The sequence below is a fragment of the Glycine max genome, chromosome 9 (assembly GCF_000004515.6).
Source record: "Glycine max cultivar Williams 82 chromosome 9, Glycine_max_v4.0, whole genome shotgun sequence".
NCBI lineage: Eukaryota > Viridiplantae > Streptophyta > Magnoliopsida > Fabales > Fabaceae > Glycine > Glycine max.
In genome coordinates this window covers 26,446,934-26,460,302 of record NC_038245.2, presented here as the reverse complement: position 1 = coordinate 26,460,302, position 13,369 = coordinate 26,446,934, and positions in this window count along the sequence as shown.

The window sequence follows — 13,369 nt, the reverse complement described above, 5'->3', positions numbered from 1 at the left end:
CACCATCAGAGGGTCACGTACCCTCACCTTTAGATGACTACATGTCCTCACCTTAAGAGGACTGCACATCCTCGCCTTTAGAGGGCTACACGCCCTCGCATTCAGAGGACAACACGTCCTCGCCATCGGAGGGATGCATGCCATCACCTTCAGAGGACTACACATCCTCACCATCAGAGGGTCACGTACCCTCACCTTTAGATGACTACATGTCCTCGCCTTAAGAGGACTGCACATCCTCGCCTTTAGAGGGCTACACGCCCTCGCATTCAGAGGACAACACGTCCTCGCCATCGGAGGGATGCATGCCATCACCTTCAGAGGACTACACGTCCTCACCTTTAGAGGACTACACGTCCTCACCTTCAGAGGGCTACACGCCCTCACCTTCAGAGGACTACACATCCTCGCCTCCAGAGGGTGACGTACCCTCACCTTTAGATGACTACATGTCCTCGCCTTAAGAGGACTGCACATCCTCGCCTTTAGAGGGCTACACGCCCTCGCATTCAGAGGACAACACGTCCTCGCCATCGGAGGGATGCATGCCATCACCTTCAGAGGACTACACATCCTCACCATCAGAGGGTCACGTACCCTCACCTTTAGATGACTACATGTCCTCGCCTTAAGAGGACTGCACATCCTCGCCTTTAGAGGGCTACACGCCCTCGCATTCAGAGGACAACACGTCCTCGCCATCGGAGGGATGCATGCCATCACCTTCAGAGGACTACACGTCCTCACCTTCAGAGGACTACATGTCCTCGCCTTGAGAGGGCTACACGCCCTCGCCTTGAGAGGGCTACAGGTCCTCACCCTCAGAGGGCTGCACGCTCTCACCTTCAAAGGACTACACGTCCTCGCCTCCAGAGAACTACATGTCCTCACCTTCAGACGACTACATGTCCTCGCCTTCAGAGGGCCACACGCCCTCGCCTTCAGAGGACTACACGTCCTACCCTTTAGTGGGCTACACGCTCTCTCCTTTAGAGGACTACATGTCCTCACCTTCTCCTTCATAGGGTTACACGCTCTCACCTTCACAGGACTGCACGTCCTCACCTTCAGAGGACTGCACGTCCTCGCCTTCAGAGGACTACACGTCCTCGCCATCAGAGGGCTGCACGCCCTCACCTTCAGAAGACTACACGTCCTCACCTTCAGAGGACTGCACGTCGTTACCTTTAGAGTGCTGCACACCCTCGCCTTCAGAGGTCTACACATCTTCACCTTCAGAGGGCTGCATGCCCTCGCCTTTAGAGGACTACACGTCCTCGCCTTCAGAGGCCCTCATGCCGTCGCCTTTAGAGGCCTACATGCCGTCGTCTTCAAAGGGTGACACGTCCTCGACTTCGGAGGGCTGCACGCCCCCTCGCCTTTAGAGGGCTACACGTCGTCACTTTCAGTGGGCTCCACATCTGCACCTTAAGAGAATTTAAGGTCCTCTGCCCTTAAATGCTTAACCGAGACTTGCAGTCCCGGTTAATGGGCCAGTAGTTTCCTTTTATCAGTTCCTGGGCCACCCCCTGATATTGGAGGGCGCCAACTATGCGAACACAACCAGAGAGGGAGGGTATCATGCACCTACTATGCATACCAGGGCAAGATTTCACCCGTGCCACTGCAAAGAGACGAGTGCGGATCATGTGCACCAACATGACCACTCTTACACAGATATGGATGACATTGCTACTTAGCAACGTTCCGTCCAGCGACCACAATGCTGATCTCCCCCTGCGGAAGCATCAGTTGGTCTGTGCCATCGTGACATAGGTAAGTATGCACATCGCTCAACTGATTTCTAATGTCATCTATTATTTGCAGGGGTCGCGCCCACAAGACACCTAGTGGACCTGGAGGAGCCAAACAGGGCCCTGGGGTTTCCAGCTCTGGTTATGGGCCTTTGTCATTCCTACAAGGTGCCCGTCCCCCCCAGCAAGGTCACGCCATCATGACATAGGTAAGTATGCACATCGCTCAATTGATTTTTGATGTCATCTATTGTTTGTAGGGATCGCGCCCGCAAGACACCCAGTGGACCTGGAGAAGCCCAACAGGGTCTTGGGGTTTCCAGCTCTGATTACGGGCCTCTGTCAGTTCTACGGAGTGCATGTCGCCCCCAGTAAGGTCACCAGGCCCCCTACAAACCGAGCTTTCATCAAGAAGTACTGCGCCCTCAGGCAAGCGCAGGGCGAGACACCACAGCAGCCCGAGGATAGCCGACAGCGGGCAATAAACGCACCGCCGCCACTTCTAGAGTTCACCTCAGCTCATCCACAAAAAGGTTAGAGCGTTGCCTATGACACATGGTCGACCAGTAGGTGACCAAGTCCAAAGCCAAAGGTAAGCAAAAGTACTAGGTCCGTGACCGACAAGTCATCATGCGTCCAGCTCAAGACGTTAAAGAAGCGCTACTAGGAGGCAACCTAGTAACTTTTAAATTTCTGCTTGTTATTTGATCACCTTTTGTTTCTCAAGTCATAGTTGGACACACCTAGTTGCTCATGATCCTAGGAATTTAAATAAAACAAGAACAAGCTCGGAAGGTAGTCATACCTCACAAAATATATGTATGTATGTTTAGGTAGCAAGATACCTTGGATATGCATGTATGTAGCAAAACGATACCTCACAATATATATATATATATATATATATATATATATATATATATATATGTGTGTGTGTGTGTGTGTGTGTGTGTGTGTGTGTGTGTTTAGGTAGCAAGATACCTTGGATATGCATGTATATAGCAAAAATACCTCACAAAATATATATATGTATGTTTAGGTAGCAAGATACCTTGGATATGCATGTATATAGCAAAAATATCTCACAAAAATATACATATGTTTAGGTAGCAAAATACCTCAAAACAAAAAAACAAAAACAAACAAGAACAAAAAATATATCTTTTGGCTGAAAAGCCAACATGCTTTTGAAAAGAATTAACTTCCAGCTTTTCTTTGAAAAAGATTCACTGATCAAAACAAAGGGTTTTGTTGAAAAAATGTGTATACACCTGAAGGGTGAATGCTGTGAAAATTTTCCCGAACGCCCAAAATGGACTCAGATGAATGCATGAATTGATAAAAGAACATGTTTTGGAAACATTGGGTTGACTTAAATAGGGAAAATGAATCCTGAGCCCTAGTGTCACATGACCATAAAAACTTGATGCTTGAGTGTCCATATGGGTGCATGCATGACCAGTTTTGCATAAAATTTCCTAATCATCATTGTTGCATGTGTGTCATGGAAATAATGTGGGACATCTCCTTTATCCCTGAACCGCTGGCCAAACCAACACCCTAACATATATCATGTCCAACCATTCTACAAGCCTTGAGCCAAAGTCCCAACTCACCATAAACCTTGCCCTCAAAAGAAAACAAAAAGGAGAAAATTCCCGATCAAAAGAATCGGCAAAAAGCAAAAAGAGAAAATTCTCAATCAAGAAAAAAATGGGAGAAAGCAAAAAAGAAAGAAAATTCCCGATCAAGGATTAGAAGAAAAAGAAATATGCAGAAAGGTCTTTGGACCAGACAATATCTGAGCAATACAGAATTGTCACCAAGTAAACAAGAAAAGAAAGGAAACCACGACCTAAAGTGGTCCTCTCCCTTTGATTGCCAACCAAAATCCTGTGCGTCGGTGACTTGTTCACCTCACACTAAACAAAAAAAGAAAAGGAAAAGGCCAAAAACACTCAAAGCCAAATTTCCCACAAAAATAAACCCTTCCCAAGAAAAAGTCCTATTGATCCATGATGACGCATGAAATCTTTGATTTGATAGGAAATGATTTGCAAAATCAAGTCATGACATATCTATGGTTCGGAATTAGGATAAAACACTTACCTATGTGAGGTTGATACACTTTGAGTGATTTTTTTCTATTTTTGTTGAAACCAGTGTTTCCTCTAAATGGTCATTTAGAAACGAAATGCTAACATCCCAAATCTCATTTATGGTTATGAGAAAATTTCATCAGCATGCTCTCCTTCCCCAATAGACACATTGTTTTCGTCAAAAAATCATATGTTGCTCTGATCAGTTGGAGGTTTTGTTTCTTTACTAAAGCATGTTCGCATTTTAATGAAAAAAACACCAAGACTATTTTAGTCTCACAGTTATCAAGAACTACGTAGGTCCGAGTTCCTCATCACAAATTGAGGACACGTAGGAGCAAAAGCCCTGCTTTTGTCGAGCTTTTGTTACCGTGACCCAAGAGTCCGGTGGCACGTGGAGACACCCGACGCTAACCCGTAAATGTCCTTTTGCTATCTGTAAGACTCAACACATGATAGCATGCAGAGACTAACATCGTCTTCTGCATCCTTTGTCAATCGCGACCAACAAGCCTGTTGACACGTGGAGATTTAAGTCATCTTCCACACAGACTACCTCTATCAAGCACTAACCCGTGAAGTTAGGAGGCAGGCGGAAATACCAAAGTGGTTATCCGTATAAACATTCTTTTGCTATCTGTAAGACTCAACGCATGATAGCATGCAGAGACTAACGTCGTCTTCTGTACCCTTTGTCAATCGTGGCCATCAAAGCCCGTTGACACGCGGAGATTTACGTCGTCTTCCGCACAGACTACCTCTGCCAACCACTAACCCGTGAAGTTAGGGGGCAGGCGGAAATACCCAAGTGGTTATCCGTATAAACATTCTTTTGCTATCTGTAAGACTCAACACATGATAGCATGTAAAGACTAACATCATCTTCTACATCCTTTGTCAATCGCGGCCAACTAGCCCGTTGACACGTGGAGATTTACATAATCTTCCGCGCAGATTACCTCTGTCAAGCACTAACCCGTCAAGTTAGGGGGCAGGCGGAAATACCCATGTGGTTATCCGTATAAACACTCTTTTGCTATCTGTAAGACTCAACGCATGATAGCATGTAGAGACCAACGTCGACTTCTGCATCCTTTGTCAATCGCGACCAAAAAGCCCGTCGACACGCGGAGATTTACGTCATCTTCCACGCAGACTTCCTATGTCAAACACTAACCTCTGAAGTTAGGGGGTAGGCGGAAATACCCAAGTGGTTATCCGTATAAATCCTCTTTTGCTATCTGTAAGACTCAACGCATGATAGCATGCAGAGACTAACGTCGACTTCCGCTTCCTATGTCAATCGCGGCCAAGAAGCCTGTTGACACGCGGAGATTTACGTCATTTTCCATGCAGACTACCTTTGTCAAGCACTAACCCGTGAAGTTAGGGGGCAGACGGAAATACCCAAGTGGTTATCCGAATAAACATTCTTTTGCTATCTGTACGACTCAACGCATGATAACATGCAGAGACTAACGTTGTCTACTGCACCCTTTGTCAATCGTGACCAACAAGCCCGTTAACACGCAGAGATTTATGTCGTCTTTCGCGCAGACTACCTCTGTCATGCACTAACCCGTGAAGTTAGGGGGTTGGTGGAAATACCCAAGTGGTTATCCGTATAAACATTCTTTTGCTATCTGTAAGACTAAACGCATGATGGCATGCAGAGACAAACATCGTCTTCTGCATCCTTTGTCAATCGCGTCCAACAAGCCCGTTGACACGCTGAGATTTACGTCATCTTCCGTGCAGACTACCTCTGTCAAGCACTAACCCGTGAAGTTAGGGGGCAAGCGGAAATACCGATGTCGTTATCCGTATAAACATTCTTTTGCTATCTTTAAGACTCAACGCATGATAGCATGAAGAGACTAACATCGTCTTCGGCATCCTTTACCAATCGCGGCCAACATGTCCGTTGACACGCTGAGATTTACGTCATCTTCCGCGCAGACTACCTCTCTCAAGCACTAACCCGTGAAGTTAGGGGGCAAGCGGAAATACCCATGTGGTTATCCGTATAAACATTCTTTTGTTATCTTTAAGACTCAACGCATGATAGCATGAAGAGACTAACGTCGTCTTCGGCATCCTTTGCCAATCGCGACCAACAAGCCCGTTGACACGTGGAGATTTACATCATCTTCCGTGCAAACTACCTCTGTCAAGCACTAACCCGTGAAGTTAGGGGGTAGGCGGAAATACCAAAGTGGTTATCCATATAAACATTATATTGCTATCTGTAAGACTCAACGCATGATAGCATGCAGAGACTAACATCGTCTTCTGCATCCTATGTCAATCGCGGCCAACAAGCCCGATGACACGCCGAGATTTACGTTATTACCCGCGTAGACAAGCTCTGTCAAGCACTAATCCGTGAAGTTAGGGGGCAGGCGGAAATACCCAAGTGGTTATCCGTATGAACATTCTTTTGCTATCTGTAAGACTCAACGCATGATGGCATGCAGAGACTAACGTCGTCTGCTGCACCTTTTGTCAATCGCGGCCAACAAGCCCGTTGACATGTGGAGATTTACGTCATCTTCTATGCATACTACCTCTGTCATGCACTAACCCGTGAAGTTAGGGGGCAGGCAGAAATACCCAAGTGGTCATCCGTATAAACATTCGTTTGCTCCCTGTAAAACTCAATGCATGATAGCATGCAGAGACTAACGTCATCTTCAGCATCATTTGTCAACCGCGGCCAACAAGCCTGTTGACAAGCGGAGATTGACGTCATCTTCCATGCTGAATAATTCTGTCAAGCACTAAGCCGTGAAGTTAGGGGGTAGGCAGAAATATCAAAGTGGTTATCCGTATAAACATTCTTTTGCTATCTGTAAGACACAACGCATGATAGCATGCAGAGACTAATCTCATCGTCTGTATCCTTGGTCAATCGCGGCCAACAAGTCCGTTGACACGCGGAGATTTACGTCATCTTCCGTGTTGACTAGCATTGTCAAGCACTAACCCATGAAGTTAGGGGGCAGGCGGAAATACCCAAGTGGTTATCCGCATAAACATTCTTTTGCTACCTATAAGACTCAACGCATGATAGTATGTGTCGGAACCTACCCTTCGGCGGGAGGACGACTCGAGACTCGCGGGGGCGAGTTCCAAGAAAGGAATACGCACGGAGTCGCCACCAACGTTTATTTGAGGAAAACGTCGGAAAAACCGAAAAAAACGTTATCTACGAACTTTAAGTGAAAGGTTCGGGAGTTGTATTTATGCACGGGGAAGGTATTAGCACCCCACGTGTCCGTCACAAGAGACGGCAGCCTTTAATTAAATGTGCAAACATGACTTCAATTTTTAGGTTCCCTTTTACGTCTTTATTCCCTTATATATTTTTTTATCTTTTTGTGATCGACGAGGGTATTTCCCTTGCTCCTACGTATTCCTTAATTGTGATAAGGAAGTCAGACCTACGTAGTTCTTTGTGAACAAAATGTTTGGTTAAGTTGTTTTTATCCTTTTTGCAAGATATGTTTTTGTTGAATGAAAGGTTATTTAAGGCGTTGGACCGTTAAACAAACTTTCGATTCTTTTGAAAAGAGAGAAGACATTAAGCCATTGGACCATTTAATGTTCTATTTATTTTTGAAAGAGGTAATAAAATTACATGTTGATTTTAGGCCTTTAGAAATCTACACTTAACTAATAAAAGCGGAAAAGACCATTTCAAGGCGTTGGATGTAACATCCTGGAAATTTCTACCCGGAATTTTTGGAAACGATGTATTTTGAATGATTATATATATAAGTATTATTCAGTGTATATGCATATATGTTCTTGGTTAGAGTAAGAATAGCGGGGGCAAGATATGCGGGCTGGACTAATTAAGGGAGAGAAATCCATAACTGGGAGGTTATGGGTTAATTCTTAATTAATTAGTTAAAAATCATCGTTTTGCGTGCAACTTAGAATTTAACGAAACCAACCTCTGAACCACACTCGGGGTTTCATTCTGAGCGTTTTGATATATATATTGCTTGCTTTCGAAAACTGGCCCCGACGGACGCAGAGAAACGCGAGAAACTGGAACCAGAGAAATGGCACGCAAACCGAGGCAGGATTTTTAGCGTTTCAAAGGTCAGATTTTTCTCACTTTTGTGACTGAGTATGGGTCACAGTCAAAAAGAGAAAGTGGGCCCTTTTTGCTCCAATCAAATAGGGACATGTGGCAGAGCTTGAATAAAATAATAGAAAAAGAGGAAAACCTTTTTATTTAAAACCAAAAAGCCTTTCTCTCTCTTCACTCAGCCCTCATTTTTTTTTCAGACAGCTTTCTCTCTCCCTCACGTTGCTTTTCTTCCTCCCTCATTCTCCATTAAAGCTCCATACAAAGCTTCAACCTTTAGTGCCCGTTTCTGCCCCAAATCGTGAAAGGAGAGCATTTTTGGAGTCGTGAAGTGCGTGGCTACGAGTGGAACTTCGAAAATCCAGGTTTGGGTGGACTTCTTTCTCTCTTAAATTTCGTGGGTATGGGGTTTTGGGAGATATGATGGGTGGTTTTGTTAGTTTTCTGCTGTGTGATGATTATTTGTGAAGGCATTTGCTGAAAACTTGTTGAAATCGCCATGTTTGGATGAGTTAGACATACCCATTCTGTTTTAGGGTTTTTGGTGATGATGTTTGTGATGTTTATATGCTGAAATTGCTGATGGAAATCTGTTAGAGACAAAGGGTAGAACTAACCCAAGGTTAGAAAGTGAGAATGTGATGTTATGAGTGGAAAAAGAGTGAGACTTTGAGAGTTGGAAGGCTAAGTCTGAATTCTGTGGTAAATGGAGGTTAAAGTGAGTTAATAATAGCTTGAAATGTCATTTAGGACATGTGAGAAAGGTTAGGCTGAGCTAGAGAGAAAAACAAATGACCAAAGTGAACCAAGAGCCATTTCTAGGGCAAAATTGGGTGTTGAGGAGTCAAATTTTGATTTGGTGGAACTTTAGGTGTAAATCCAGTTTGGGCAAGTTTAGATTGATGTTATGGACTTGTGTGAGGTGAGAGTTTGCTTCAAATTTACCTCATTCTAAATTTCACTTTTCAAACCTAGAAAACCCATTGAATTGAGGGGTTTTGGACACCTAGATTTTGTGTTGCTGTGGTTTGAAGCTTGACCTTGGTTTAGACATGATTGATACATGATTTGGGACTTGTAGGATTTGATTTGGGCAAGATTGGATGAGGGGAAGTGTGGTTTTCGAAATCTGCATTTTGTGCAGATTTTTGCTGTGAAATTGTGCAGCAGGATTTTGCACAAGTGCAGAAAAATACTAGGCATTTGCTGGTTGTGGAAAGAGCAGTGCAGAATGAGTTCTGGATTTTTGCTAGTAGATCCCAACGGTCAAAATGTAGGCTTATGTACTAGAGACTTCCAGTAAAAATTTGGAGTCGATCCAACGGTTAACGAATTGGAACGAAGGAATTGTTACTGGGGTCTTTAAGTGAGAAAAGCTGTGATTTTGGTTGGTGTTTTGGCAGAGTTTTCTGCCTTTGCTCTGTTTTCTTGGCTGTGATAGTTTGTGCTGTTTGAATGTTGTATTACTTTGATGTTGGGGAAGCTTGGGAGGATTGATGGGGACCCGGTGTTGAGAGAAACGAGGATATGGGCTACGTGGGAGTACGTGAGCTCAGTTGGAGGTGGGCTACAGGGGATGGTGGGTTTATGCGCGCATTGTGGATGTGGAAAAACTTGTTGTGCACCATCGCCCGACCGCCACCTAGTACCACATGTGATGGGTACCCCATAATCCTACAAGCTTGAGATGAGGAAGTGTTGAAGGGTGAAACTTCCTGCTTTTATTGTTGACCACAGAGTGGTACCTGGAGATATGTCGCGGGGGTCAGGAGACCTTGGGGACGTCAGGTGGGGTGCTATTGCCCAAAACCAAGCTTGACCAATCCCGACCCAACCCGGGCATAGTCGGTCAGTGAGAACCTGTGATGTACCTAAGCAGGCGAGCTCCTGGCAGTCAACAGATAAAAGGAAAACAAGACCACAAAGCATGGATTCTCCCGAGGAAGTCATGTCGGCATCTGAGGCAGACTCTACGGAGGATAGCGGCCCGAGGGAGATGGCGATCAGCGGAGGCTCTTCATCCTAGTGGACAGCTTTTTGGATTAGTTTTGTATACTTTTGAGGGTGGGTGTATCTAGGACTAACTGTTAGGTTTACTCTTTTGTTTTTTTGTATGGGTAGACCTGATGTATAGGCATTTGATGATTGTATACATGTGGCTGAAGCCACCACTATGGATACCTTTGCTCTGGATGACACTATATATTTTGTAAAACTCCCATATTTTGGACAGCTTTAAATGATGAATGCATTTATGATCGATCTTGTTCTTTGAAAAGAAAGCGTTAGTAACTTTATTTGTAAAAGAGTTTATCTACCGTATTTTATTCTTTTATTTTCACGTGACGACCTAAAGTAATGGCTGGTACGTTCTTTCTGTTGAAAAAGCAAAATAGTTTAGAGATTATGAGCAGTGAGAAAGAAATGACTCCGAACAGAGTTGTGAACTGGCCATTCAGGACTCTGCAGTGAGGATTTTCCTTCGAAAACTTGTTTTAGTGAAAAGAGAAAGAAATGAAAAGAAAAAGAAAAAAAAAATTTACCATGGTTTTTGTTATTTAAATTATTACTATTAAACCAGTCATTAATTTAGGGACGCCACATTGGACCTTTGAAAATGGCCTTTTTTAGGCGATGATAAAAGTTTGGTTTATGAATTGATTTTAGCCTTTAGTTGCACTTTGGTTATTAGTTGATTCGATTAAGAAAGGAAAATCCCAAAGAGAAACGTCCGATTGATTTTTTTGTTTCATTTTACTAAAAGATATTTTTGATTATTATATTATTATTTCTACCTCTTTTTGGTTTCCAATGTGGTTACGGCATGACCGAACGGTCGGATTTCATTTTAAACGAAATTAACGGATATTACAATTCAAATGATCGGTGGAAATTTATTTTATTTTTGATTTAGGCGAGAAAATGACTTAAGCAAATGACTAAAGCACGTCAAATGGGGGTACGAAAAGTAAATGAAATGAAAATAAAAAGAACGTAAAAACAAATGAGGACCACTAAGGGTACATAGAATGAATTGAAAAGTTCGGTTTCGGGAACTTATCGGTTGAAGACCGAAGAACGGCGAAAAACGGCTGAAAAAATTCGCGGAAATCCCCACGGAAACGTTACGGAAGCGCCTCGGCTCGGATTTTCTTCACGGAACCAATTTTTTTCCTAATTTCAAGTGATTCTTGAATTACCAGGAGGGATGAACGAAATTCCTCTTCACTTCTCCCCCTATTTATAGGAAAATGGGGGAAATGCCTGCCACCCAGCTCGCCCAGGCAAGCTCAGCTCGCCCAGGCAAGCTCAGCTCGCGCAGGCGAGCAAGGTGGCTTCCTCCAGAAGCAAACCGCCTTCTGGAGGAATCTTCTGGAGGGCCCAAGTGGGTCTGGTTGCTATTTGCACCCCTATTTTTCCTAAATACACCCCCTGCCTTTTTTTGGTGATTCTTTTTTCGTAAAGTTACGTAAACTTACGAATTTCGTAACGATACTTGTTTTCTTTCCGTAATGTTACAGAACCTTGCGGATTACATAATCATCCCCTTTTTGACTTACGGAATGTTACGGAACCTCACAAATTGTGCAACGATGCTTCCTTTTGAGTTCCGGCATGTCACGAAACTTCACGAATTGCCTCACGATGGGTGCCAAGTACCTCAAAATGGTCAAATCAAAGTTGCATGCCACCAAGCAAAGGTCCCCGGACGAAATTAGGGTATGACAATATGCAGATAGTAACGTCGTCTTTTGTAACCCTTTGTCAATCGTTGCCAACAAGCTCGTTGACATGCAAAGATTTATGTCGTCTTCCGTGGATACTACCTCTATCAAGCACTAACCCGTGAAGTTAGGGGGCAGGCGGAAATACCCAAGTGGTTATCCATATAAACATTCTTTTTCTATCTTTAAGACTAAACACATGATAGCATGCAGAGACTAACGTCATCTTCTGCACCCTTTGTCAATTGCGGCCAACAAGCCCGTTGACACGTGGAGATTTACATCATCTTCCTCGCAAACTACCTCTATCAAGCACTAACCCGTGAAGTTAGGGGGCAGGCGGAAATTCCCAAGTAGTTATCCGTAAAACCATTCTTTTGCTATCTCTAAGACTCAACGCATGATAGCATGCAGAGACTAACGTCGTCTTCTACACCCTTTGTCAATCGCAGCCAACAAGCCTGTTGACACGCGAAGATTTATGTCATTTTTCGTGCAAACTATCTCTATCAAGCACTAACCCGTGATGTTAGGGGGCAGGCGGAAATACCCAAGTGGTTATCCGCATAAACATTCTTTAGCTATCTCTAAGACTCAACGCATGATAGCATGCAGAGACTAATGTCATCTTCTGCGCCCTTTGTCAATCGCGGCCAATAAGCCCGTTGACACGCGAACATTTATGTCAACTTTCGCGTAGACTACTTCTGTCAATCACTGCCCCGTGAAGTTAGGGGGCAGGCGGAAATAGCTAAGTGGTTATCCGCATAAACATTCTTTTGCTACCTATAAGACTCAACGCATGATAGTATGCAGAGACTAAAGTCTTCTTCTGCATCCTTTGTCAATCGCGGCCAACAAGCCCGTTGACACGCGTAGATTTATGTCGTCTTCCGCGCAGACTACCTCTGTCAAGCACTAACCCGTGAAGTTAGGGGGCAGGTGGAAATACCAAAGTCGTTATCCGTATAAACATTTTTTTGCTATTTATAAGACTCAACGCATGACAGCATGCACAGACTAACTTTGTCTTCTGCACCCTTATTCAATCGCGTCCAACAAGCCTGTTGACACGCGAAGATTTATGTCATCTTCTGCGCAAACTACCTCTATCAAGCACAAACCCGTGAAGTTTGGGGGCAGGCGGAAATACCCAAGTGGTTATCCATATAAACATTCTTTTGTTATCTGTAAGACTCAACACATGATAGCATGCATAGACCAACGTTGTCTTCTGCATCCTCTGTCTTTCGCGGCCAACAAGCCCATTGACACGCGGTGATTTACGTCATCTTTCGCACAGACTACCTCTGTCATGCTCTAACCCGTGAAGTTAGGGGGCAGGCGGAAACACCCAATTGGTTATCCGTATAAACATTCTTTTGCTACCTATAAGACTCAACTCATGATAGTATGCAGAGACTAACGTCGTCTTCTGCATCCTTTGTCAATCGCGGCCAACAAGCCCGTTGACACGCGTAGATTTATGTCGTCTTCCGCACAGACTACCTCTGTCAAGAACTAACCCGTGAAGTTGGGGGGCAGGCGGAAATTCCCAAGTAGTTATCCATATAAACATTCTTTTGCTATCTCTAAGACTCAACTCATGATAGTATGCAGAGACTAACGTCATCTTCTGCACTCTTTGTCAATTGCGACAAACAAGCCCATTGACACGTGGAGATTTACATC